This window comes from Topomyia yanbarensis, chromosome 2 (assembly GCF_030247195.1).
Source record: "Topomyia yanbarensis strain Yona2022 chromosome 2, ASM3024719v1, whole genome shotgun sequence".
Taxonomy (NCBI): Eukaryota; Metazoa; Arthropoda; class Insecta; order Diptera; family Culicidae; genus Topomyia; species Topomyia yanbarensis.
Window position 1 is genome coordinate 46,759,171 of NC_080671.1, and position 26,142 is coordinate 46,785,312.

Genomic DNA, 26,142 nt, shown 5'->3' on the forward strand with positions numbered 1-26,142 from the left:
AAATGCTCACGAAAAATTATCCTTCAAAATGCAGATGTTTTCAAGTTATTTTGGATTTTCTTTCGAAATAATGTTACTTCGTGAAATTACGACCTTTTCAAAAGTTTTTCACGTTTGTTCATCAAAACCAATATGTTTTTCAAAATAAACATGAAATTTCCCGTTAATACTCAGTTCCTAGATTAAGGATGATTTGTGTACGATTGTCTTGATATCCTTGCTTCAATGAAAATGCAGAACTGTAACGTGACAAATTCTGGTTGTAACGTGACAGATCATTGAGAATACTCCATAAAATCGAAAGCAAAGTTTTTCTTCAGGAAAACTATATTTCAAACTCTTCCTTGCTTTCTAAGGTTCAACTTAAAACTGTTTTCATGCAAATTTGGGGGCCAACAGAACAGACTTTTTCTATTTAGTCGGGTAACCTCCAAACTAACTGCGAAAATTGTGTAACGTGACGGACGTATCAAAATGACAATAAAGTGAAAACGGTTCATGATGGAAAAACATTTCTGTAGAAAAAATGTGCGGTTTAGTGACCTCAATAATGTGCAGTTGTGATAGAATATGGTTTTATTGTTTTTGCTGACTTATCTTATGAAATATACGTAAAAATGTAACGTGACAGACAGAAGCCTTGACCATATGCGACCTTGTGATGATAGTTCCGTTCCTTTGCACGCCAGCTCTTCTGATAGCTTCTTCAAGAGCAATATTGAGCAGCAAATTTAAAAGTGCATCGCCTTGCTTCAGTTCATCTAAGGTTACAAATGAGGTTGAGATCTCATCTGCAATCCGAATACTTGATTTAAAACCATCCAACGTCGCACGTATCAGTATAATCGGTTTCGCCGAAAAACCATGTTCTGACATAATCTGCTACAACTCATTTCTTTTCACTGACTCGTACGCCGCCTTAAAATCAATGAATAGATGGTGGGCCTGCTAGTTGTGCACCCGAAATTTGTCTAGGATCATCCGCAGGCTGAACATCTGATTCGTCGTTGACCGGCCCTCGCGAAAACCATCCTGGTATTCGCCGACGAAGGACTCCTCAAGCGGTGTCAGGATACGCGACAGTATTTTGTACGCCGAGTTCAGGAGAGATATCTCCCTGTAATTAGCACAATCCACTCTGTGCCCTTTCTTGTAGATGGGGCAAATGAGTCCATCCAGCCAATTAGCAGGCAATTCTTCATCCGCCCATATTCTTAGAATAATGCGGTGGATTATTTGGTGCAACTTCTCACTACCGTGTTTGAGCAGATCAACCGGTCCTTCCCAGCAGCTTTACTGGTTTTTAGCTCACGTATAGCGTTCTTAACCTCGTCTAGTGTTGGTGGATCCCCACAGCTTCAATGCTTATCCTGTTCCTAGATACACTTTCACTTCCGCCATTCAACAAAACCTCGAAATGCTCCTTCCGCCTGGCAGCCACCATTGTTTTGTCTGTCAGCAAATTTTTCTCTCGGTCATTGCACATAACAGGCAAAATGGCGCTGATTTATGCCGCACACCATTGACAGTTGGCTAAAATCTCCGCATATCATTCCGTACTACGCTTTCTTGAGCTTCAGCAATCACACTTTCTTCGTGTTGCCTTTTCTTTTCGCGGTGGATTCGTTTCTCGGCACTTCTCGCTTCCCCGTATTCTTCTCGTTCGTCACTCCCTGGCTCTCGCTTCCTTGGCGATGCTGAGCTGTACCTATCACTTCTCGCGCCGTTATAGTTCAGCTTCGTGGACAGCCTCCCACGTGCTGTTGACATTGCCAGTTACCTTGGTCTCATCTATCCGCTCATCCAGCTTTTGGCTATACTAAGTTGCTACACCTTCAGTCGAAAGACGTTGGATATTGAATCGCATCGTTCTGCTGTTTCTTGGACTCTTACAAGCCGCAAGCCAGTATAATTGGTAGCAGAATGAAGGCTCTGCGTACCAATATCTGGGTGAAAAAACTGCTCCCTCCCAACCGCTGTAGTACATGTGGTACCTGAATGAAGTGTTCGCAGCGGGGTCCACTGCTCTAAAGTCGCGTTCTCCGGTTTTCGGCCATCGTACTTCCTATATTGCTGCCACCTGTACGCCATCATTACGCAGTTCTTGAGCCAGAAGCTCTACGCGTGCGTGTTCATTCAAAGTTCTTACGTTCCAAGATTCGAGTTTCCAATCGTTATTCTTTATTCGCTGCCGGTCGTTTGCCGTAAATCCAGTTCGTGTTTTGCTCTACTCTTGCCTTTCGTGGTGTTTTGGGTATTTCGGTAGACTACCTTACCAGGGTCGTGCTACCTACATCGCGCTGGTGGGGCTGCCACCTTAAGTGTAGCTGACGCGATGCAGCATTTCTTATCAGCCGCTGGATGTTAGTCAGACGTTGTTTGTGCCGCACCTCCTGGTGAACAGACGCTCGGGTACGCACCTCCTCACTTCGCTGATGTCATAAGGACAACTGTGCCCAGACTGCGCCACCAGCTAATCGCGCAACTCTCAGCTAGCGGGTATTTGTCGTCGTTCGACCCGTGGAAACGTGAGGTAAAAACTTGTGAGGATCAGAGCTATATTGGACGCTCCTTTTTGTTGTCAACTCACCATTTGCAGCCGATAATGTTTTCTTACACTTCTAATTTACTCAAAAGAATGTTCCCTGGTGGTTCTATGGTGATATGTATGGAAAATTGGATTGATATGCCTCAAATCAGTTAAGTTGAAAATGAAAAATTTTGTTGAACATTGAATCAATTTGCAGTCTCAGTCTATGTGAATCCTTATACCCAAAATTATATTTCTGTAGATTTTGGAATGTACAAGATTACTATGACATATTAACTGGATTTAATGTTTGTTTGTCGATTTTCCAACATATTTTCACATACAAACTTAAACATTCCTGTGAATAAACCCGAAGGAATGAAACGAATTCATATTTGGAATTTGATTTGTAGAGCCCTTCGCTATCAGATTGAGCGCTCCGATGGCCATATTCAAGTTGACCTTGCTTGAGCAGGTGCTTCATGAAACAACCTTAACCTTACAGGAAATGCTTCATATACAATCGTGCTCTTTTCGAAACACCTCCGCTACATCTATCCTTATAGAAACAGTTATCCTTTTCCGCGTTGTGACGACGATTTTGGCGGATTGCACACTGACTTCATCATGTTCGACTGCTGATTATCTAATAAGAGCTACTTAGGAAGTGGTAAGGATGAATTCATTCCAATCCGACCCCTGTTAGAACCTCAACAGCATGATAGCCGTCATTGCCGGCCGCTCCCATCTCCATCGTTCACGGGGAAGGATAAAGGTTAAGCTAGACGGGAAGTGTTGATGCTCCACCTACTTAACGGAAGGTAAACGACTCACCAGACTCTTCCATATGTGTCGCGGAGTTGGTAGTTTGGAAAGGAATAAGGTCAAGGATTCGCTCCAAGCAAGCGATGCAACCTGCAAAGTTTTATTGGAGCTGATTTCCGAACAACTATTTATGTTAAAGATAGTGTTTTCTCGACTAGATCTGTTCGCCCCCTCTCATTCTGCTACTATAAGCAGCCAGTCATCGCCGGTCTAAGGACCAAATGTTATCAATAGACTTAGACTCGTGCGGAGGCACGAGATAGGAAACTTGTGAGAACTATGTTATCCCACCGTGTGACGACCGATTTTTTAAATGTATTTTCTTTTAAGGATTATCTGTACTGCTTACATTTCATGTTCACACGTTACGAAATTAGCCATATACTGCTAGCTTATATTACTAGTACTAAAAGATATAGACTGATGTTTTAGGTGGGATTTTTGCGTGACGTGATTATCATTAACAGTAGTAAATATCAGAAATTTTTGTATCTTTCTTCAGCTTATTGCCACTTGGTCAAGTCTCCCCAATATCAGTTCTTACGTTCAATGTTGTACAAATTTTAGTAATAACTATTCCAATGGTCCGATTAATGTAAAATCATTTCATTACTCTATAAGGAATAAGATGAGAAATAAGTACTTTAAAAGTAATTATTAGTCGAGTGGATATACCCATACAAAGTTTGATAAAAATCACATCATTTACTTAAATTTATTAATTACGGAATATTTTCTATAATGAAAGGATTTTTCATTCCAAGCTTTTAAAATTAAATTAAGGGATCGGAACAAGTATAAAATAATATTTTTGAAAAATTTTAGAACCTAATAGAACACGTCATAGCCAATAATATAATTCTGCACTTGGTCAAGTCTCCCTATGTTCCCCTACAAGATAAGATATAAATCACAGTCCGGTTTCTCGTCTTGCTCAGTTCACAAGCTAGAAATCGCTTCGCTGCTATAACGGGAAAATAATCAAATTTACCCCCCCCCCCCCACGGAAAACCTTACACAAAGACTGCTAAGAAAATTCCACCAGCTACGGCCTAAACCGGTATACAGTCGTCGTACGCTAAACCACAACCGGTTGGCAAACCAACGACTTCGGACCGGGCAGTCACAAACACCAGCTCAACAACGATCGGGCCTAGTACCACTAAACAAACTGTCATTACCAAACATCGAAGTAACAACGATTACACCAAATCTCCCCATACCAACAAACAACACCACCAATGAAGAATCAATTGCCGACGGAGACAAATTCACAACAGCGACCCGTAAGCACAAGAAACAAACAGAAACATCCGATCGTGAGCATCATAAATGCAGCACCGATGACGACATGGACGTGAACGAAAACGCGAGAGAAGACGGACCGAATGAGCCCCACGGTGCGGCAGACAACACACCTAATGTTTTACCACCAAGGAGGAGGATCTCAACACGCAGCAGCAAGCTGCGTCTACATGACCCGATGGACAGTTTTTAAAGATTGTAAAAAATCTTAAAAGATCCACGGCTCAGTAATGTTAACGCATTGAGCCGTCCCGAGCAAATACTCATGGGTTCAAACACCACACAGCCCCTTGAAAAGACCATGAACATGGTCCGTGCCGACTTTCACGACCTTTAAAACACCATTAAATGGTCTCAATAACCCATAAAAATACCAACGCATGGACCATGATGATGGTGTTTTTGTGGGTTGAACCCATTTCAAACATCCATGTCCAACCCTATGAATATGGTGGTATTATGGACTTTACGTTTGCTCGGGGTGTCAAATAAACAAGAGAAAAAAGATATAAATATTTCAAAGCTTACATGACTTTTCTTCTGAAATTCTGAAAAGAGACCCCATACTGAAAGGTACTTCGTTTGTCATGACAAAATGTAACTTTTTCAAATATCATTGTCGATTAAGGCCGTTTCTGCCATAAAAATCATACTTTGTAGTATAGAGGAGACCTGGGGCTAGTTTGCGGTGTTTTTATAGTTTTAGTTTTAGCTTTGATTCAGGGAGATCTTGTAGAAAGGAATGTGTTGCATGAAAGAGCAGACTGCTGGTAACATTCCTGAATTTTATGAAAGTGTTTGTTACATTATCTTTGTATTTATAAACAAAAATATGGGACACGGAAAACCCGCCAATTAACCCCGTCCTCGGGGCAAGTAGGCAGTATTCATGTGTACACTAGAAAATAACCAATAAAATTGAGATACAAATAACTCAGGGGTTCTTGCGGAACGTTCTGAATGCATTTCCAATAAAACTGTATTTTAAACGACAAAAATTCATTTATTGTATCGATTTTGTTGGCTATTTTCGGCAAATTTAAGACTAAGAGAAACGAAATCAATGAAATTGAAAGACGGATAGGTATTCTCGAGCGAATCAGTTACCAACATTGTAAACCTGCCTGGCAAACAACTTCAATGTTTAAGTGGAAAGTTAGATCGCATCGCTTCTGCTCGCTCAGAGTCGTCCCGGTCCTGCGGTCGGAGGTCGTGAGGGGGTCTTCCGAACTCCCTTCTCAGGCGAGTATTTTACTTTACATGACAGTTCGCTTTCTGAAAACGTCTTGGTTCATAGCATGCCGTTGTGTACAACAACTGATTTCCTGCCCGTCTACTACCAGAACGTTCGTGGAATGAAAACAAAAACGCAGGCTTTCTTGCTTGCGCTCACTTCCTGCGACTACGACATTATCGTTCTCACCGAAACCTGGTTACGTGATGATATATTAAATACCGAGCTAACAACGAACTACGCAATCTACCGATGCGATCGCAACTCTTCTACCAGTCATCTACGTCGCGGAGGTGATGTTCTCATAGCGATCTAACTGGTACTATACTAAACATGTCTGGATGTGAATGTTTGGAGCAAGTAGTCGTACGCGTTTCACTGACAAGTCGATCGTTATATATTTGTTGCATTTATCTAAGGCCGAACAGTGATCCTGACTTATACAACGTTCACTGCTCTGCAGTCCAAAGCATCCTGGACAAATGTAATACGCGCGACAATGTACTTGTTGTAGGTGATTATAATCTTCCTAATTTTCGGTGGATTTTTGATGACGATTATAAGTGCTACCTTCCTGAAAATGCAACCGACAAGAGACGGCCATCGCAGAAACGTTGGTCGCTGGTGGTTTGTATCAAAGCTGCTCTCTTAGCAACGGGAATGGACGGACCCTCAATTTAGTTTCGTTAATGACACGGACGTGTTCGAACTGATTGGGCCTCCCGCATCTATACTGAAGGTTGACCCTCACCATAAACCCTTCGTTTTAAGATTTGATACGCGTTCTGATGACGGTGAACTTTTTGGTACAATTAACGACGACTTCAACTTTGACTTTACTCGATGCAACTTCGATGAAGTCTCAATGGCCATTGGTACACTCAATTGGCGTGAGATGCTGGTTGGATATGACTTAGATCAGGCAGTTGTGGCGTTCTATGATGCCATATATGAGATTCTTCGCCGTAATGTTTCTAAAAAACGTGTCAGCAGAAAAGCAGAATATAAATTTCCGTGGTGGAACGCTGAGCTTGGTCGCCTACGCAACGTACTCCGGAAACAACGAAAGCGATATTTACATCATAGGACCGACGACAACAAAACTATTCTTCGTCAAACTGAACTGCAATATGAAACAGCTCGGAACAATGCATTCGTTGAATATCTGAACCAAGTTCAGCGCGGCCTTTGAAATAATCCTTTGATATTCTGAACATTTATAAACAGCAGAAAACGTTCCGGGGGTGTACCAGAAAATGTCTATCTTCGAGACAAAAATTCACAGTCCGCTGCCGAGTCGGTGAACATTTTTGCAGATCACTTCCAACATGTATTTACCAGCCCTCCTGCCTATCCATCGCAACAGTACCTTGAAACATTGCCAACTCATAATATCAACTTTCCTCTTCCTAACGTAAATGATTCTGATGTAGCGAGTGCTCTGTCCAGCGTTGATCCTTTGAAAGGGCCTGGTCCGGGTTGCTTGCCTTCTGTGTTTATAAAGCATTGTGCCCGAGCACTTTCTGTACCAATAAGTAGGGGAAGCCGGGTCTATAAAGACAGTGCACTGGGGGTAACTCGGACCTCCTCGATTTCTCAGAAAATCGGAAGACTTTCTAACTGTCGTACATATTCGTGGAACCGCTATTCTAAAACATCAATTTTGACAGCAGAATCTAATTATTTGTTTTGTTTAGAAAGGCGATACAACGTGTTTCATTTTTTTGCAATCCTCAAAACAAAAATCACTATAATGCAAAAACCGTAATTAAAGCAACAAATAAAATTGAAAAAAATGAAAGGTATGTATTTAAGAAAGCTTGAGGCTCTTATTCTATTGAATGATTTTTGTTTGGATGAAAACACAGATATTTTCAAGACGCTAACCACTTTTGTGTGGAATTAGCGTACGGGGTTATTCGGACCCCTTATTCTATCAAACACCGTTTAGCGGTTTGCGGCTTCGCAGGCGATTGTACACGGCATAGCAAAGAAAATACATGATGCGCCAATCGACATCTGTGACTAACCAAATTAAGTTTTTGTATCGGAATTTTTTTTTTGTTTCTTAAGGAGTTTCTCTAATAAATATTTCATAGGTAAATATAGTAACATTGCAAAAAAAAACTAAAAAAAATGACGGTCTGATTTACCCCGTAGGGAGGTCCGAATTACCCCTACATTGTAAAAGGATGGAAAAACGTAAAGTTTTGCAAATCGCCACCTAGCGCTGCCATGGAGTTGTGCAAATGAACTTTTATGGCACCAAAATGTAGCTTAGGTTTCAAACTAACATTTAGGACTTTTGACCGATTATTTTGTTCACATCTATCGACTTAAAAAGGCGATTTGCTTAGGTAGGTCCGAATAGACCCGGGTTCCCCTATTATTTTTCAGCGTTCAATCTCGGAAAATATTTTCCCAATTGCATGGAAAGAAGCTGCTATAGTTTCTATTCATAAGGCTGGAGATAGGCACAATGTAGAAAACTACAAAGGAATCTCGCTGCTGAACTGCCTAGCTAAAGTTCTGAAAAAGTTTGTGTACAATTGATGACGTACACGAGCTTTCTAGTCCATATGTAGAGAAGCGTCAACAAGTGGACGCTATATATTTTGATTTCGCAAAAGCATTCGACAAGTTGCCCCACAACATTGTTGGGTCACTACTGATCGTCTCACAAACTGAGCAACCACGTGAGCCGGAATGACCAACTTCAATTTCACACTCTGGCGACAATAAGGACACCGAAGAAGTCATTCACAAGTACAAAGCTAGACGCAGGTGCCGAAACAACATGTTTTTCCAACATTTCCTTTCGCGGTTTAATGATTTTTGACATCATTTGCCACTTCTCATCTTCTTACCTGCATGACATCAATTTCATTTTTAAATAATCTGCAGTATTTATACTCTTCAAATATAAGTTGAACCGGTGATTTTCTAGGCGTGTACATTGTTTAATTTAACCTCAAACCCCCAGATTTTTAAAGCATCGAAAAAGTACCTTCGCCTTATTTTATTTAGCTCGAAAAATATTTAGCCAGGTATAAAACCATTATTGCCGAAACATTGCCAGATGTATGACCTTTTCAACGAGTGCTTGTTTTTCAAAATCAGTGCGAGAATATCATCGCACGAGTTCGCCAAAGAAAACTGACCTATTTGACCCCACTCTACTCTAGTAACAAAAAATCCTTTATGTCCGGAATCTTTCACTTCTATCAAACAATCTCGCATTGCAAAAATTGATCAAACCACTGCACATCGATTTCGATTTCTCACCAGCAAAACCATAACTTTACGCAAGACGTGTGGTATTCTAGATTTAAAATCCAACTGGTTGCTAAGACGGTACTAGTTACTGATGATATGAATTTGGAACGTGAAATCCAGATTGGTCCGGTTTGTAAATTGTAGGTCAGGGAGAAAAAATCGCCCTGTCGGAAAAGATCACTAAAGCTACGGGATTGTACTACCCAATACTTGCTTTGCCAAACCGGAAGCAAATGGTTTCGCTTGAAACTATTGTCCATCAATGTAGGATACAATAATAGTCACGAAATTCTTTCGAATAACAGTGCACTCTTACAGCAGTTCGATTTCCGGCCTACTATTGGAATGATTTCCCATCGTCTCAATAGCCATCGCTAACTGTTTTCCGCTGATGTCACCGTCGCTTTCCTGGGTGGACGTACGAGAGCGTTGTACAACTGCGACATCATTGTAGTAGAATCAAGTGACTACGGCTTCGTTGGCATTTTTAGCTCTCGATTAGCTCATCTTCTCCACTACAAGGTGAAATAATGCAGCGTAACAGCTTTCAGCATCCCCCTACAGTGAACAGCCATTCAATCCAATCCAGACTGGAGAGTCCAATATGTGCTCGGTTTGTTGGAGCCCACACGGTACCAACAGCGTACAAGTCTCTTTTTGCTTTTTTTTATTTTGATTCCAGTTTGAACACCTCGGAATCCGGAAAACCGTTATCACAAGTGCCAATGGGATTTTTGTTGATTTCTCCGATGGAAGCAGACACGTTGCAAAGAAACCTGTATAAATGAAGGCCATCGATGCTATGAATTTTTATTTCCGAAATCAAAAAACGGACGTCTGTGGAAGTAGTCGATAGTAAAACCGAGTGCTGATTTTGTTAACGTGACAATCCGACCTGAAGCTGGTTTGTTTTGCAAACTTACTTATGTACTCTTGTTTTTGCTTCTTACCGGGATGAAATCTGCTCGTTCCAGGCAGCAAGGTAACCGGTTTTCGAAACATACCTGTCCCCCGGCCTATAACTTGTTTCCGAAGTACTGCTATAAACTAAGCGGAGAAAAGGCACCTCGCCTCTATGTGACATGATTCGCGCTGTGACCTTATTCCGTGTTGTAGGAGCCCTTGGGACCGGGACAAGTAGGTCTAGTGGGATACAATAAAACGTGTGAATTTATGTCGGATAGCGTAACTGTCTCCATCGGTTGAAGGTCAGCCAGCAGCCGGTGCGATGGTAGCGGTATGGTGATGGAGTGCCTTCGGTGGCAAATCTCATCCGATTACAATGCAATGTGCATTCATAGGGTACGCGTGATTACCGTAAAGGCGAGACATGCTGAGAAATAATTTGGCGTGAAGTTAGAATGGAAAAGATTGGTTCTTTAAGTAAATATGGTACATGATATACTTGTTACTAAAAAAATATATATTTTAAAAAACATAAATAAATTTCATTACTCGCCCTTCTCTTCTCGAGCCTAGATTACCATTTAATTCAAATTCCATTTATGAACAATGTGTTCATATATAGAAATATTTTTTATATAAGTACTACGAGGGATAATTTTCCCTCCCCTAGGTTGATTGGTTTGACGGCATTGCAAGGATCTTCGAACAATATTACATGTATTAGTTTGAATAAACTTAGTGCATCAATGATCAACAACTCATACTAGTTCATTCGTAAAGCTCTCAATAATATTTCAATCTCCACCTAAAGTCACGCATATTCTAATGAATATAATTGTAGCTTTAACAGACAGTTGCTGCAAGATATTTGTTGCAATGCGCCTCGATAGAAGTTCATCGAGGAAACCGGGAAGGTTTATTAGGCCTTGTTTTATATTGCATACTGTTTCCTACTCTCACCAACTTTTTGTAATAACATGGCAAAAAACGTGGCTGAAGTTCACAAAACAAAAACAAATATCTCCACTAATAAAAGCGTTATGCCATCGTCACTGAAGGGAACTTGAACATAAGTATAAAACATATGATTTTGTTAATGGTCCTGATTTCGTTACGTAAAAACGTGCTTGTTCGAGCATTCATAGCACTTTATTAACGATTTTGGGAACAATTTTTTTCTGTGTAAGTTCCGTATTTAAGAGTAGGAGCTCTACGGACGACTATGACTCATAAGCCCGCGAGAACGGGCGTTTGTATGTTTATAAATTCTTAAGTGCTACCACATTGACTTAATCGCCGGGAACTTTATATAATTACGAGATCGTGGCCGTAAGTATGCGTGAATGATCGCGTTTACGACCGGGTTTATATTATCACGAGCATTTGTATATCATTGTGAGCGTTCTTATCATCGCATGGGCGTTTGTATGTCGCGTATGCTTCCAATGCGTGTCTATAACCGTGTGGTAGTTTGCATATTCCCATGTACTTTTGAGTGTCACCGAGAAAGAAACAGTAAATGAATAAACAACACATTAAAGAGTGTCCCACATCAAATTGTATCACAGAAAAAAACGCTGTAAAAAATAACCCATTGGGTATTTTCTTTTGAAAATTTGGATAGAAGTAATTTAGAGTGTATTATTTACACTGTATATGTATCGCTGTCAGTTTTTCGAAAATTGGAAAAAATGGCGTCAACCGAAAGGCAACTTCGCAAATTGATTTTACACAAACACCTGAAAAATTCACAACTCTCTCATAACCCATTGGGTATTTTCTCTTGGAAATTTGGATACAAGTAGTTTAGAGTGTATTATTTACACTGTATTTGTATCGCTGTCAGTTTTTCGAAAATTGGAAAAATGGCGTCACCCGAAAAGCAACTTCGTAAATTGATTTTACGCAAACACCTGGAAAATCCTCAACTCTCTCATCGGGATATCGGAAAACAACTCGGAATCGTGCAGTCAACGGTTAGTTGTGTGATTAAACGTTGCTACCAAACTCTGAGCATCGAACGGAAGGAGAAATACGGTCAGAATGGACGTTCTATTAGTGATCAAGATCACACGCGTGTAGTTAGTGAAAGCGTTTAAGCGGAATCTCAATATATACGCGAACAATATATACGCGAACGGAGGTCTTAGTGGAATGTACGTAATGTTTCAAAGATTTTCTTCCATTTAATTCCACCATGTTTTTATAGTTAGATGCACTTGCACTTCACTATTTAACAGATACCGGTATTTCGATTACTACTTGTAATCTTCTTCAGTGTTTGTGAATCTCAATGCTTTGGTCAGGAATGTGTCCAAGTCTTTCGTTCAGATAGCCAAGGACCGGGAGAGACTGTATATGTACAAAGGTCGGAAGGCTACAAATCATGACCAACGCTAAAATACGGTGGAGTCACGGGGCCTGAAGCTTTACACCAAAATGCTGACGAAGCCTCATTGTCTAATCATGGATAATGAGACCTACGTCAAGGCGGACCTCCGGCTGCTTTCAGGAAGTAGAAACTTTCAAAATTTGCCAATTGATACATGATTTGGCATGCGATCTGCTCATGTGGGAATAGGAGTGCGCCGTTCGAGATAACCGGGACTAAAAACAGGGAGATCTTCCTCTTTAAATGAACAGGTCTAACACAACAGATCGAAATAATTTTGAATAATAACTATTTTACGCATACATACGCCACACGTATGTAACTCAAACCCATAATCAAGTTTAAAAATCCCTAACCATCAGACCAAACGATTGCTCCGGGCTGCCGAAAGCCACGCGAAAAATAAAATCGTGACAAACAAATTACCACCTACCTATGGAAGTATTCGAGCACTAGTCAGATCACCAAGCAAGCCAGTAGTTCAAGGAACACGATTCGCCACAGCCACATTGCTGGACAGTCGAGCAATGCTACACAGTTGTCCATATTCATTTCTAGCACACCCGCCAACGTCACGCTTGAAGAAATTTCATGAATATGTACACAAGAGCAAACAAAAATAATAAATGTAAAAAGCAGCCGTGCAAATAGGAAGGAAAGAAAAGCCCTGACGTTTCCGGACGGCAATAAAACAACAACAAAACAGACAGGCCAACTCACGTACCTACATGTGGATACATATGTGGGTATATAAAGGGAACAGAACCGTTCAAAAATAATAACAAAAATACACGATAGTATACTGAGTGGATAGTTTACATATATCGAGTGGATGAGATAGACTCAGCAACGGCCATATTACAAATTTACTACTAAAATATGCGATTCGTTCATTTGCGACAATGTCATGGTTGCGTTCCACATTAACAGTGCTTTGACCTTCCCAATAGAAGCAGCGTGCAACCTGTTTCTGTTTTGCTCTAATATTGTGAAATTATTAGCTGATTATTGGGAGCTTAGTAACAATTTTTAGATCTCTTTGTAATAAGTAAGAATGTTTTAAACAATTGAAAAAAATAGAATATTCTATGGCTGAAATCTGATAGTGTAAAGTAAATGTCAAGCGATTTTCAACGGCGAAGATGCATATCTTTTCAGATATTTTTAATCAGTTTTATGAGGCTTCGAGGTGGCTTATATTACTTACTTTAATTTTTTTCTGCTTAGGATATTGCAGGGGAATCAACCCATTCAAAATCAGTTGATTGAAAATTGCGATCCACTTTGCGGGACTTCTGGTCATGCGAAGCATTTTTTCAAATCCGTGCCTGTCAGGCCTGATTCGAGTCGTTTGGTCACTTTAAAATAAATAAATACATACTTAGAAACATGATGTAAATTTAGTCTACTGAATCTGACGTATACGATCGATCATTATGACATTGTTTTAAGTTTGTTATTAATTCTACTGGAAGTCAAATTGCATAAATCACTTCTTAATGTTTCGCAAAACTACCATGCGAACATGAGGCCCCATTCTGCGGTCATTCATCTCTGATGCAGAAACTCAATACCAGCCTCTCTCAGGTGTCAGTTGGGGTACGAGGAACCTTAGTCAGTATGGGATAATCAACTTCAGTGGGATCTTTAGCCGTATGCTGACAGATAAGGGGAAAACCAAAGAGCGTCCTTTATGCATATTAGAAACGGCTCCTAACAGCGTCTGTCCTGGAACGGGCGGCTGAAGGAAAACTGCGGCGTCTCAACAATCACTCCAAGACGACAGCCTCTTTCCGAGGCTAGGTATCACAGCTCTGGTAAGGCGGCATGCCAATAGACCAATTGGTCGGTGTTAAGCCAGACCGGACTAAGTAGCAAAACATCAAAAAATGAGATAATTATAGTACTGGATGAACAATTGCTTCAGCTATATTCGACTTTTGCCAGATTTGGTATATGTAACAGTAAACAAGAATTATGCCAAAAATTAATTTCCAATTATAATGTAAAGGAAGCTGCGATTCAAACTTTAAACTCGTTTTTCTCGAAATCAATATATTGTCACTAAGTCCGGTCTGACTTAAACCGACCAATTCAAGAAATATAGAAAACCTACAGGATAACACTATCGGCAAAGGATATGGTAAAAGTAAAGGTGGAGATTACAGCCGAAAAAAATATTTCGTCCAGTTATTGGAATGAAGATCTACCACTCACCTGCTAACGACAACGGCTTAAATTTGCTCAATCACGCCGCAATCAGCAGTATGGCAGTTTGTAGAACCCATTTGTCCCAACTATCTGGATTGTTCCGTCACGATGTTGATTAATTTGAGTGCTTCATCGTTTAGTTCCATTTTAGATCATCGTAAACTCATTTAAAATTAAAATAGATTGTTGTAATGTTGCCATTTCGGAAATTGTAAAATTTCAACATAATTAGAACTAAGTCATCGATAAAATTCATATTTTCCACAATTCACAACCAAAATAACAACAAAATATATTACTAAAACTAACAACATTAGTCACACTGACAAAAAGCATGAACTATTTTTTTTAAATTCCTCCCTCTTTGATATCATTGATACACCGAAAATGTTCCTGAACTCATCAATCAAGTTAAATAAAAAATGTCATTTTGTTTATCTAGTTCAACACAATCTCAGAGAGCTATTATCAGCTCATTCCAATCACCCCAACGTACACAGTTGTCTAAAATAACACAATTTAGGTAAAGTTGCTTAAGACATGAAAACTTTGGGCAAATTTTGAAAGGCGAAGAATTTGTTTCAAGGCACCAATCAAAGTATTTTCACTTTGAAGTTATATTTTTTTTTTAATTTTTATTAACGTGACTTTAAATTTTTATTCATTCGTCACGCTTTGAAGTTATATGATCTTTTACATCAAAAGTATACCTTTTTTCCTATTTTTCAATATCCATTCAACAATTAGTCTATTCCTATTCCTATTTTCGTTCCATTTCTATTTCTATTAGTATGTTAACTGAATAATTAAAAAATATTTAAATCGGACCAATACTTTTACGGAAAGTCTTACTCGGCAGTTCCAACATCAATGTAATCAATGATGTTTCAAGGTCGTTAATATTTTTTTCTGGTTTTCTAAATTAAAATTCAATCCCAGGCCTCGAGAGCAAAGGACTTTTGCAATCCATTTGGGCGTTATGTAATATGAATAATATTTGTCGTTCTTAAATCAAACTCCGAACTTGTTGTTTGGATTTGCAATTGATTACCCTATTGAACATACCCACGTTATCGCAATTTTTCATATCATATTATGAGTCAAAAACTTTCTCCTCTTCAATTTGACGACCAAATCTCCCAAGCCAATAAGCCTTTCTTGTGCTTACAATTGGCACCATACCATATTTAGTTTGATTTTGAATTGAATGTTTTAGGGCCGATTTCTTCACCCTCGCTTAACTTTTAAACCAGGTTCACCAGTGCGTTTAAACCTCGCTTAAGCGCTAAGCCAGGGCGAAGAAATCGACCCTTAGATTGATAAAAATGTCTACATTAAAGATAATAAAACGGCATCAGTGATTACCGCATCCGGCTTATAACTACAGGGTTTTTAAGCTCTAAAGTATAGCTTCATAAAACGATAAACGGTCTATTCTAATGCTTGATGTTCTTGATACTTTATACGTTTATAAACATTTGTGAAGCTCGCATAAAGCTTATAAATATCGAAAAGCTGTTATATAGTGAATATAGTGCTTACTTTAGTGTTTAGTGGTTTGCTGAATAGAGTAGCCGTAAACGCTTGTTTAAGACACGTGTATAATCTTTCCAGGTGCTCACTTGTATCACACCTGCAAATATTTTTTCTGCCCTTTCAGTATTTTCTATAATTATAGATTTTGTATCTATCTTTTCAATATTATCAATCTCAAACCCAACATGTATTCCTTGTTTTGACGTAAGTCTTGTTTTTTTCCTTTTGAAGAATTTTTGGAACGTGTCCTCTGGAAAACAGACAAAGAAAGAATCACCGGAACGATAAGAATGAAGAAACGGTGCAAAGTCACTTTTCTATTGTAAACATTGAGAAAAGATATGTCCTAAAGCAGTAATCGACCCTGCGATCTCCCAGTCTCTAGTTGGATTCGTTAACCACTCCACCATCTAGGACATATGTACTCGATGGATTCGCTGACGGATTGCAAACCGATGCTATTTACATGGATTTATCTGCGGCCTTCGACAAAAGCAATGATGATATCGCAATAGCGAAGCTGGACAAACTCGGTATTCATGGACAACTACTACGCTGGTTTCGTTCCAACCTCGATAGAAGGCAACACCAAATCAGTATTAAGGAGTGTCTATCTGCACCATTCTTCGCTACATCCGGCATCCCACAAGGAAGCCATCTCGGTCCAGTGATATTCCTCCTCTACTTTAATGATGTCAACATCAAATTACAAGGACCCCGCCTTTCTTTTGCTGACGACATGAAATTTTTTTCGACAAATACGGGATAAAACCGCTGCCGAATTTCTTCAGAGTGAATTGGAGAGCTCTAGTACGTTGTGTGATCTAAACAGAACGGTTTTAAACCCGAGTAAATGCTCAATCGTTACGTTCACGCGGAAACGCCATCCGATTCAGTTTAACTACCATCTCTTCGACTCGAGTATTCCGAGACTCTCTCACGTCAAAGATCTCGGAGTCATCATGGATTCGGCACTAACGTTCAAACCACACACATCATCCATTGTGGATAAGGCATCAAGACAGCTTTGGCTCATCTTCCGAAAACTTTACGGACGTATACTGTTTAAAATCTCTCTATTGTAATGAGCAATTGATGGTTCCGCCACAATAAATAACAATCCTCGAGCGGTTCAATATTTTGCCCTCCCAGTATTCAAATCCAACTCTGCCTTTTCCTGCTTCCAGCCCCACTGCCACCCAAATGGTACCCACATCATTTCACAGTACTTATTTACAGCGGTGCCTGTCTCATTTAGCCACCGCTATACGCCACGGGTAGAGTAGCCAGTAAAAGGGTTAGCAAAAGGATATAGCCGAGTTGTCAAAATTCGGAGGTGTTCGGTTCATCTCCGGTGCCGACTTACGAAATGCGTCACCGTTTTAGGCTCAGCTTCAGGCACTGATCCTTCTTTCTGCTCTGACAATCAAAGAAATAAGAAGTGCGCGCGGTGTTCTTAATTTTCTAAAGCAATTTTTGTTAAGTGTTAAAAGTGATGCAAGTTCATTAATTTAATGTATTTGTTAGTTACAGCTAGTCAAATTAAAGTCTACAGTTAAAAAGATTAATTAATGTACCTAGAACATTACTGTTTAAAAGGTATCTGTAAAAATAAATGTATAAAAGTTGACTGATGCTTAAAATAAATAATCTAAAATTTAGTTGTACGCAACATAAAATAACAGTGAGGAGACGGTTCACAGATAAATTAAAATATCGGAAAAAGGTAAAAATTTTGTATACAAGGTAGACGTGAAGTTGGTAGCGGTTACCACATGCTTTTATGGCTATGTTACTAATACCTCTGAGTAAGTCCCCAGAGGGCCTTTTATTCTCGGCTCCAGACTGTCATCTGGAATAGGTCTTCGCAGGACGATACCAGGAACGGAAACGCCTATTATCGCCAACGCACGGTTCTCTATCCGTTGCCACGTACCAAGAACACCTGAGAATGATCTCGGCAGCCACAACGCCATTCTTCTGACCGCTGGTAACCCTGAAAACCGACACCCACATGCCGCAGGTCGAATCTACACCCGATAGCAGAAAATACCATTGTCCGGTCGAAGGACGCACGCCATACGCAGCTTTGAGAGCACGCTCCGACTGCTAACCGTTGGACCAGAGTCCCAGCCATAACTGACGCACCGCCACCGCTACCATACACAGCCATTGCTGTTTGGAACCCTTACTACCAGAACGGCGTCGACAGAATTGAGGCCGTCCAACGCCGCTGCACGCTTCGCTTTGCACTGCGACATCTTCCGTGGCAAAACAGATTTCAGCTGCCGAGCTACGAAAACCGTTGTCAGTTAATACAGCTCAATACTCTAAGCATCCGGAGGGACTGTTCTCGAGCCCTGTTCGTCTCGGACTTACTGTCTGCCAGAGTGGATTGCCCTACAATCCTCGGACGCCTCGATCTTCAAGCTGGCGTGCGAGCTCTGCGCAATAACTCTCTTCTGCGAGTCCCGTTCAGGAGAACCAACTATGGGCGTTAGAGCGCTGTTATCGGCCTCCAGCGTGTGTTTAACAGTGTGGCGACGGCTTTTGACTCAACCTGAATTCGATAAAAACTAAAATAATGTGTATTCTGAAATGTTGGTGGCGGTACAACAAATAAACAAATAAACTATTGATTTGATGACTATGCTGAATAACGCGAACAATGTGAATGATGCGGCAGAAGTGTATTCCTTTATCCTAAAAAGTCTATTCAAAATACATGCCCCTGCCCCACGTCCTAGACCAAAACTACTCTAGTCCAATGTGAATTTAAACGACAAAGAACAGCTGCACTCAGACACTATATGTACTAATCGACGGAAACCCACTACTAAGCGGGGGCCCATTCTCGCGAGCAACAATTACAAAGGCTATAACCGATTCCTTTACTCAAGGCACATTTTACAAACTCAGCCTGACCTTAAGCGAAACCCAAAACGTTTCCAATATTTTGTGAATGGAAGTTGTAAGGAGAGTGGACTTCCAACTACGATAACCTTATGGCGTTTTCGTTTTTTCTTGGTGCTACACCGGTGTAGTGCAAAGAAAGAGATAGACTGATTACACCCAAGTTTGAATGAGTGTAGCACCGACTACACCGGTGTAGTGCACTGTCAAAAACGAATATGCCATTAGGAAAAGACCAGTAGTATCTGTCGGTTATTTGCAAAACATTTTCCGGACGAAGCAGGCCTTTGTGATGTCCTCTGTGACGTGATAAACCTGGGTATTATTCGTGTCTCTGATTAAAATATTAATGCTGCCATTGAAAAGTTGAAGTCCTCGACATCAGCCGGTCCAGATGGGATCCCTGCTATCATCTTGAAAAGGTGTGCGAGTGCTTTATACGCTCCTTCAAAACTGATCTTCAACCAATTGTTATCGCAAGCGATGTTTCCTCTGTGTTGGAAAAAGTCGGTTATGTTCCCCGTCTTCAAAAAAGGAGATAACAAGACATAAAATATTTTCAAGGCATAACTTCGCTTTATGCTGGCTCCAAGCTGTTCGAAATTCTTGTAAGCAATGTGCTATGCCGCGAAGCCAAAACATATATATCGACAGCATAACATGGGTTTTACCCGGGTAGATCAACATCCACGAATTTAGCACAATTTACTTCGCACAAGTACAGAAAATGGAGCCCAAGTAAATACCATCTATACCGATCTTAAAGCAGCGTTCCATCGCGTCGATCACTCCCTTCTACTGGCAAAGATAGTGCGGGTATGAAAATATGAAAATTGGTTATTATGGTTAAAAATTGGGGTTTTAAATAATTTTGTCTCAACGAATCCATGTCAGATATCAGTTTTAAATTCCCATAATTCTCTTCTTCGATCATTTTAATGTAAACTCACTTAAAAGCGATGATCGTTTACTATGCTATATTTCTCCCTAAGGAGAAAAGATTGGGTGAATACAAAAACTTCTCCCTAGGGCGATGATCACTAAAGGATTAATATGCACGTCAATAATAGTGGCCAATCAAATCTGATAACAGAAATGATTTCCAAAACTTGAAAAATTCACTAATTTTGCAACGATAAGAAGTTGTTCAGGAAACATTAAACTTATTAAACTTATAAAATTTTCGTCTATATTTTAAGCATACAACTTCGCCTCTATTTGAATCAACCTTTATAAAACAGGACAGAAAAACATTGATAACTATGATGTTATTGTTTACTAATTTGATCAGATATTGTTTGCTACGTTAACCCTTTGCTGCCCAAATCATTGTTCTGCTTAAAAAAGCTATTGTAGATTGTTTTTGTAATGATAAAACCGACAAATATATCGCCAGCTCACGAGAGCAACGGATTTTTCATTTAACCCTAAAAAATTCCCAATACATACTACCATTTAACAAGTCAAGATTTTATTGCTAATATCTTTTATTTCCATATCGTTCACAACAGAATTTTACAGTACAAAGGAGTACTACAAGTTAGCAACTTAAAAATATTTTTTTTATATTCTCGAATAATTTAAAAAAGCGTAAACATTTTTCAACTAAATTACACTGCCATAAACAAAATAGTTTTTTTTCCTTCAAATTCTTGACATTCAACGTTGAATATATTTAACATAGTGATTTCAAAATGCAAACAATGTATTCGTATGATTGGTGGGAATGATGAAAGAGGTAAATAATGCGGTTGAATTTAGTATGTCTGTTGAAAAGAAAGCATTTTTTGGAAAGAGCTGCTACATTCTCGAAGTAGAACCATCATTCTATCCTTAGTCAGCATATGATTTCCTGGATTACTTTTCAAATGTATTGTAGAAAGATGAAGCATTTCTGCTGGAGACGAGCCACTGAGGCCAGTGAATATTTCCATTGAACTCATTCTGATATGGCTTCGGATTGAAATAAGCGGGTTTGCTATTTCTTATGTAAATTAAAAACATGTCTAAACCGGTTTAGTAGAGATTTAAACTAATAAAACACAGTAAGGAATGTTCCGAAAGACTTCCTCCTATTAGTTGAGGAAATGAATCATACAAAGACCCGTTTAGACTCCAGCCACACAAGTGACACAATAGTCGCCAATCATTGCCCCGCCTATCCCAGGTGATCTATTCTCCACCGGCACGAACCACCAGCCCAAAGTAATAAAGGCAATAATGAGCTCCCTCCTTTCTTCCCGCGAGTCGGAGTGATGCGCGAGAAATAATATGGCATAGAGAAATGTTCCACGTATGTGTCTGGTCTGGTGATGGAACGATGCGGTATGTGCAGAAGTTCCATCATCAACACCGAAGGTAGCACCTATGAAGAAGCAAACGCTAGCTGAACTGCTCGAATGACTGGTAAAATTACTCTGCGGAAAAGCAACGAGGTGCGCAAGAATAAATGAAAATTCATAAATTTAATTCAGACAGAAAAAGTTAGAGCAACTTTGCTCAGAACCAGTAATTTTCGCTTCACAAACTTACCGATTGTGTAGTTGAGTGCGCACGGTCCCGGTATTCCACTCAAGTGCTGTAACTGGAAAAACGACGAGGATCGGTTGCCCACCGTCCAAAATTAGGCTGAACTCCGAGAGAGCTTTTCTTGCACTGGGAAACGTATTGTGGTAATCCAATTTGCTAGTATATTTGCTCCTCAATTAGCTCCAAATGCATATATGTATTGGGCACATTCACTTGGCCCTTTCGACAGCTTCTTGACGATCTCGTTGAATCTTGCACCTATGACGAGGTATTTTGACTTTCTTTATTTCAACTTTTCTGTATTCTTTTTCCACCTCTTCTGTTTCACTGTTGAACTTTATTTCAGAAGATAAAATGCCGTTAATTTCACATACACTAACACATCAAAAATATGTAGAAATATTTTTCTCCTAATTTGAATAAAATTTCTTCTTTCTTTCTCTGTGATCAACTAGACACTATCACGCAACTCTTATCTGTTTCAGAAGCCCGTACAAACTGTCACAACACCCAAATTCCATCAGAGACTTCAGAAGAGCACGACTTGTTCGGCCACGAAAACTCAGACCCCTTTTTCACTCAACCAGAAAAAGAAAATGGATGAAAATCAAACAATAAAGAATTGCAGACAGTCAGCAGCAGCAGCAGCACCGTACAGGAAAACCATCCTCCCATATATGTAGCAGAAAAACAACTAAACCAAAAGCTCGTCCTACAAGAGCCGACCTCAATCGATCCGGCTTACGTGTACGCAACGCAAGAAAGTTAAACTCGAACTGGTTGCACTGGCAGCCACTGAACTCTAGCATAGCCTCGCGCGAGGTGGATCGCTTTTTTGGGGGAGGCAGGTTGAAACTAACACTGGCTCGATCGTTACCCAAAGGAGCTTTTTCGGTTAGATGTGGTTGTGCGGTGCAGTCGAAGCTTTACGGATGGGCTTGCAGACGTAATGATTTGGAACGATGCAACGTTGTACAATCCTGAAAAGTTGCACAACATTCGTGGGAATGTGATAGTAGACTGGATAAAGAATCGATTTTACGTAAATTGGAACGGCACCGTTTAAGTAGGTTGCGAAAGCGACAAATCAAAACGATTATTCCCCTAAACTTATTAATGGTTTAACAATTGCATTGTATGATCATTTGCTATCAAATCTTAGTTTAATAAGATGTCATCACATTCTATTTAATTTTATTAAAGTGGGTTTAGCGGATTGAAGAATGGTTTTAAGAATTTAGACGTTGAAATATAAGGATCAGAATTGACTGCATAACATTCTATTGAGAAGGTTGCACCGTGTATCAATCAAGTACATTGTCCAAACCCCCGTTGAAGTTAAAAAAAAACAATCAGATCAACTAGAGACAAGTGACATATTCGGCATATCGTAAATGAGCTCGTAAAATGCTTTTGTTGTATGCAGATAAATCCCATTACACATACCAAATGCCACAACTACATCACTCTTATCTGCTCACAAAACATAATGGTAAGCCGAACAGGTAGATCGTCGATAACCGCACAGGTGTTTTTCACTACTACACTCACTACCTTAACCGCTTACTCCCCTACATATATCCTATGCTGCAAACGTCAAACCGATAGTAATAGTTATGTTCGTTTTTTCTTGCTTCACGCTTGAGAAATCATTGTCATTTTATATCCGGTCCAATTATGTACCCAGCAAGAATCGGCGACTGAATGGAGCATGCGTAAAATCGGAAGGGGTTTACACAATTAATTTACGTGAACAATACGCGTTCTCGAGCTTATCGAGGGGTCAGATGCCTACAAAGGTGCGAAAAAAAACGGTAAATGATACCAGCGACCGGTGGACGTACTACCTGCGCACACGAAAAATTTAACTGAACTGACGAAGGTGCTTTCTTCGCTAGTCGTTGCAGGTGCTTCAGTAGCCATCGTGTCTGTTGGTTCGCTAGTATTTGCGCTGAGTAAGCGGAGCTTTTCGCCAACGCATACTGGCACCTAGCAAGTTTCGCGTACCTGTTGCACACCTGACCGCTGTGCTTCAACCAGGCCCTCTATTGACGAGCATTCGGAACTTGGCACAATGTAATAATATAAGATTGATTTGCAGTGTTTTTAAAGCGTCGTTTTTGTACTTAGAATTAATAGTGACTAAACGGTTCACTGTAGAAGTATCGTTTTTTTTCGGAGAAGTTGTTGCCTTTATGATTGCCCAGTTAAGTTTAGCCGCCTGTCTGGTACTAGCTCATATTCCGGCTTCAGTTACACAACCGATTCTAGTTAGATTCTGGATTAGTCTAGATTCTAGTTGTATCACTGAAGCCGGAAGGCTAATTAGAACCAGCCAGAATTCCAGATCATGTCCGGCTGAACTTTACTGGGTGAGCTTTTACAGGAATATACAGTTCAATGATTAATTTACCTATAAGTGAAATACAACATTTCTTTTCTATAGTAATTTAGAGACTTTCTGCCTTCAGTGGAGTTGTAGCTTGCCTTATTGCAAACAAAATTGCTGTAGCATTGTATATTTAATAGTTCTCGAGTTAAGGATCATTTTCTATAAAAGATCCCTCAAAACTAGTTTTTTCATGGTAACTTTATTCGGCATTCTTTTATGTTTTGATTTCTCATACAGAAAGGTTATGCAATCGCTCTGAACATTATCAACCTTATCCTGGCCCAGAAGGCCCAGTGTCAAATACCATTCGACTCAGTTTGTCGAGATCGGAAAATGTCTGTCTGTATGTGGAAAAAATGTCAGCTCTGTTTCTCAGAGATGGCTGTACCGAATTAATTAAATTTAGTTAATGTAATATCAATGTACTCCAGCTGCCACAACAACATCAAAGTAATAACGATTACGGCAAATACCTCCAACCCAGCCATTAATACCAATAGCAAAAAAACTGTTCTAATCCACCTAGTGATGCAATGATGCCTTTCTCATTTATCAAAGCTTTGGTTTAATAGCTGGTTACGTTCAATATAACATTGTGGAAATATATATTACATTCTTATTACACTTGGTAAGTATATATGAGTGCACGACTGCCACGAACCGGATGAGCAACATGTCAACGCTAACACACTTGAAACAAACAAAAATAAAATATTTAATTAGCTTAATCCGCGTGAGTGCAATGTTATCTTCATGTTTTCATATTTTGAAATGCGTCGAGGAGTGATGGTAGGGGAATAATTATTGGGAGAAGAGGATGCGTTGGGAACAACCTGGTTCAGTCATCACCGAAGTGGCTTTAGTTCTAGAATATGTTCGGAACCAGGGACTTCCGAAATTATCGATATTAGAAAATTTATTCCAAGAATCTATGATTTTCCATCAGTGATCTAGGCCAGCGAAGTAATTTCATGTTCAATAGACTTTTAACCTATGAGGTAATACAATTGTATCGGTTTATATGAGAAATTCCCATGTGACCGTAATAACCTACCTGTAGCTCCGCTTGAGCTTGTGCGACCCCTGGCTACTACTCCGTTATCGATCTGGACTAGCTGAAGTTGCATAAGGAATAAATAGATAATTATGCTTGGGGTAGCGAAACATCTTTCAATGTGAAACTCTTGGTAAAGTGTTTATTGATACCGGCGCCGGCCAGGCCCGAACGTAGATCGCGGAAGGAAAGGGAAGGAATGGTAAGTCCGATACTTGCTTTTGCTAGAGGCCCTATATACTACCGCGCACTCCACAAGTATCACGGCGGAGGGGATAAGAGTATAGAAGTTGGATTTTCTTCTTTACCGACGCCAGAGAGGTTACTCCACTATCTGGACTAGATATCGATCCACCAAACTCATAAAACCGGGGACCAACGGTTTTACTTCCCTTCCGAACGGAGACGTGACCACAGATTATTTCACCACAGAAAAATCTCAACGACCTCGGCTGGAATTGAACCCAGGCCAACTGGAACGGTCACGATTACCACTCAACCACCGGCGCCGTCCCTAATAATCTACCTGTAATTACCGTACTGCACCGGAATCAAAAGTCAGTACTGAATGAAATTCAATAGCAGTCAATGGAAGTATTATATCTTTCATTTGAAATTAACTTTGTAAAACTCGGTTAAGAGTTCGCTGGAAAATAGGTGTGACATTAGCTTAGGAACTAGGCGAGTTTCACGCTACTTTGATTGGTCGTTAGTGATCTAGATACGCAAATTCATGTAATGTTGAACCTATTAGAATATGTATCGTTCGGACACCATGGTGTTACCAGTTTATAAGGGAATTTGCTGTGTGACCATACTCTTCAACCCGTAACTCCGGAAGCGGAAGTCGGATTAACTAAATTCAATAGCAGCTTATGGGAGCGTTATACCGTTCATTTGAAACTAAGTTTGTGCAAATCGGTTCAGCCATCTCTGAGAAAAAACGCTTTGCGATCTCGTCGAACTGAATCGAATGGTGTAAGAGGGATAACAAAATCTCGACGTATTTCCGGAACCATACAACCGATCCGTACGAAAG

At 40.0% G+C, this 26,142-nt stretch overlaps 1 protein-coding gene across 9 annotated transcripts in view; it reads right to left on the minus strand.

Moving 5' to 3' along the window:
* The window catches only part of LOC131684321 (myosin-VIIa), an 81,432-nt gene extending 57,910 nt beyond the window's left edge, over positions 1–23,522 (minus strand). The window contains exons 1-2 of one of the 9 annotated variants that reach the window (XM_058967086.1): positions 23,505–23,522; positions 21,661–22,227 (exon numbers count right to left, since the gene is read on the minus strand). The gene's annotated coding sequence lies outside the window, so the exon portion shown is untranslated. Of the gene's footprint in view, positions 1–21,660; positions 22,513–23,103; positions 23,370–23,406 lie in introns of those variants that run through there. The other 8 variants (XM_058967092.1, XM_058967091.1, XM_058967085.1 and 5 more) reach the window with 8 other exon arrangements.
* Between the last annotated feature and the right edge of the window lie 2,620 nt (positions 23,523–26,142).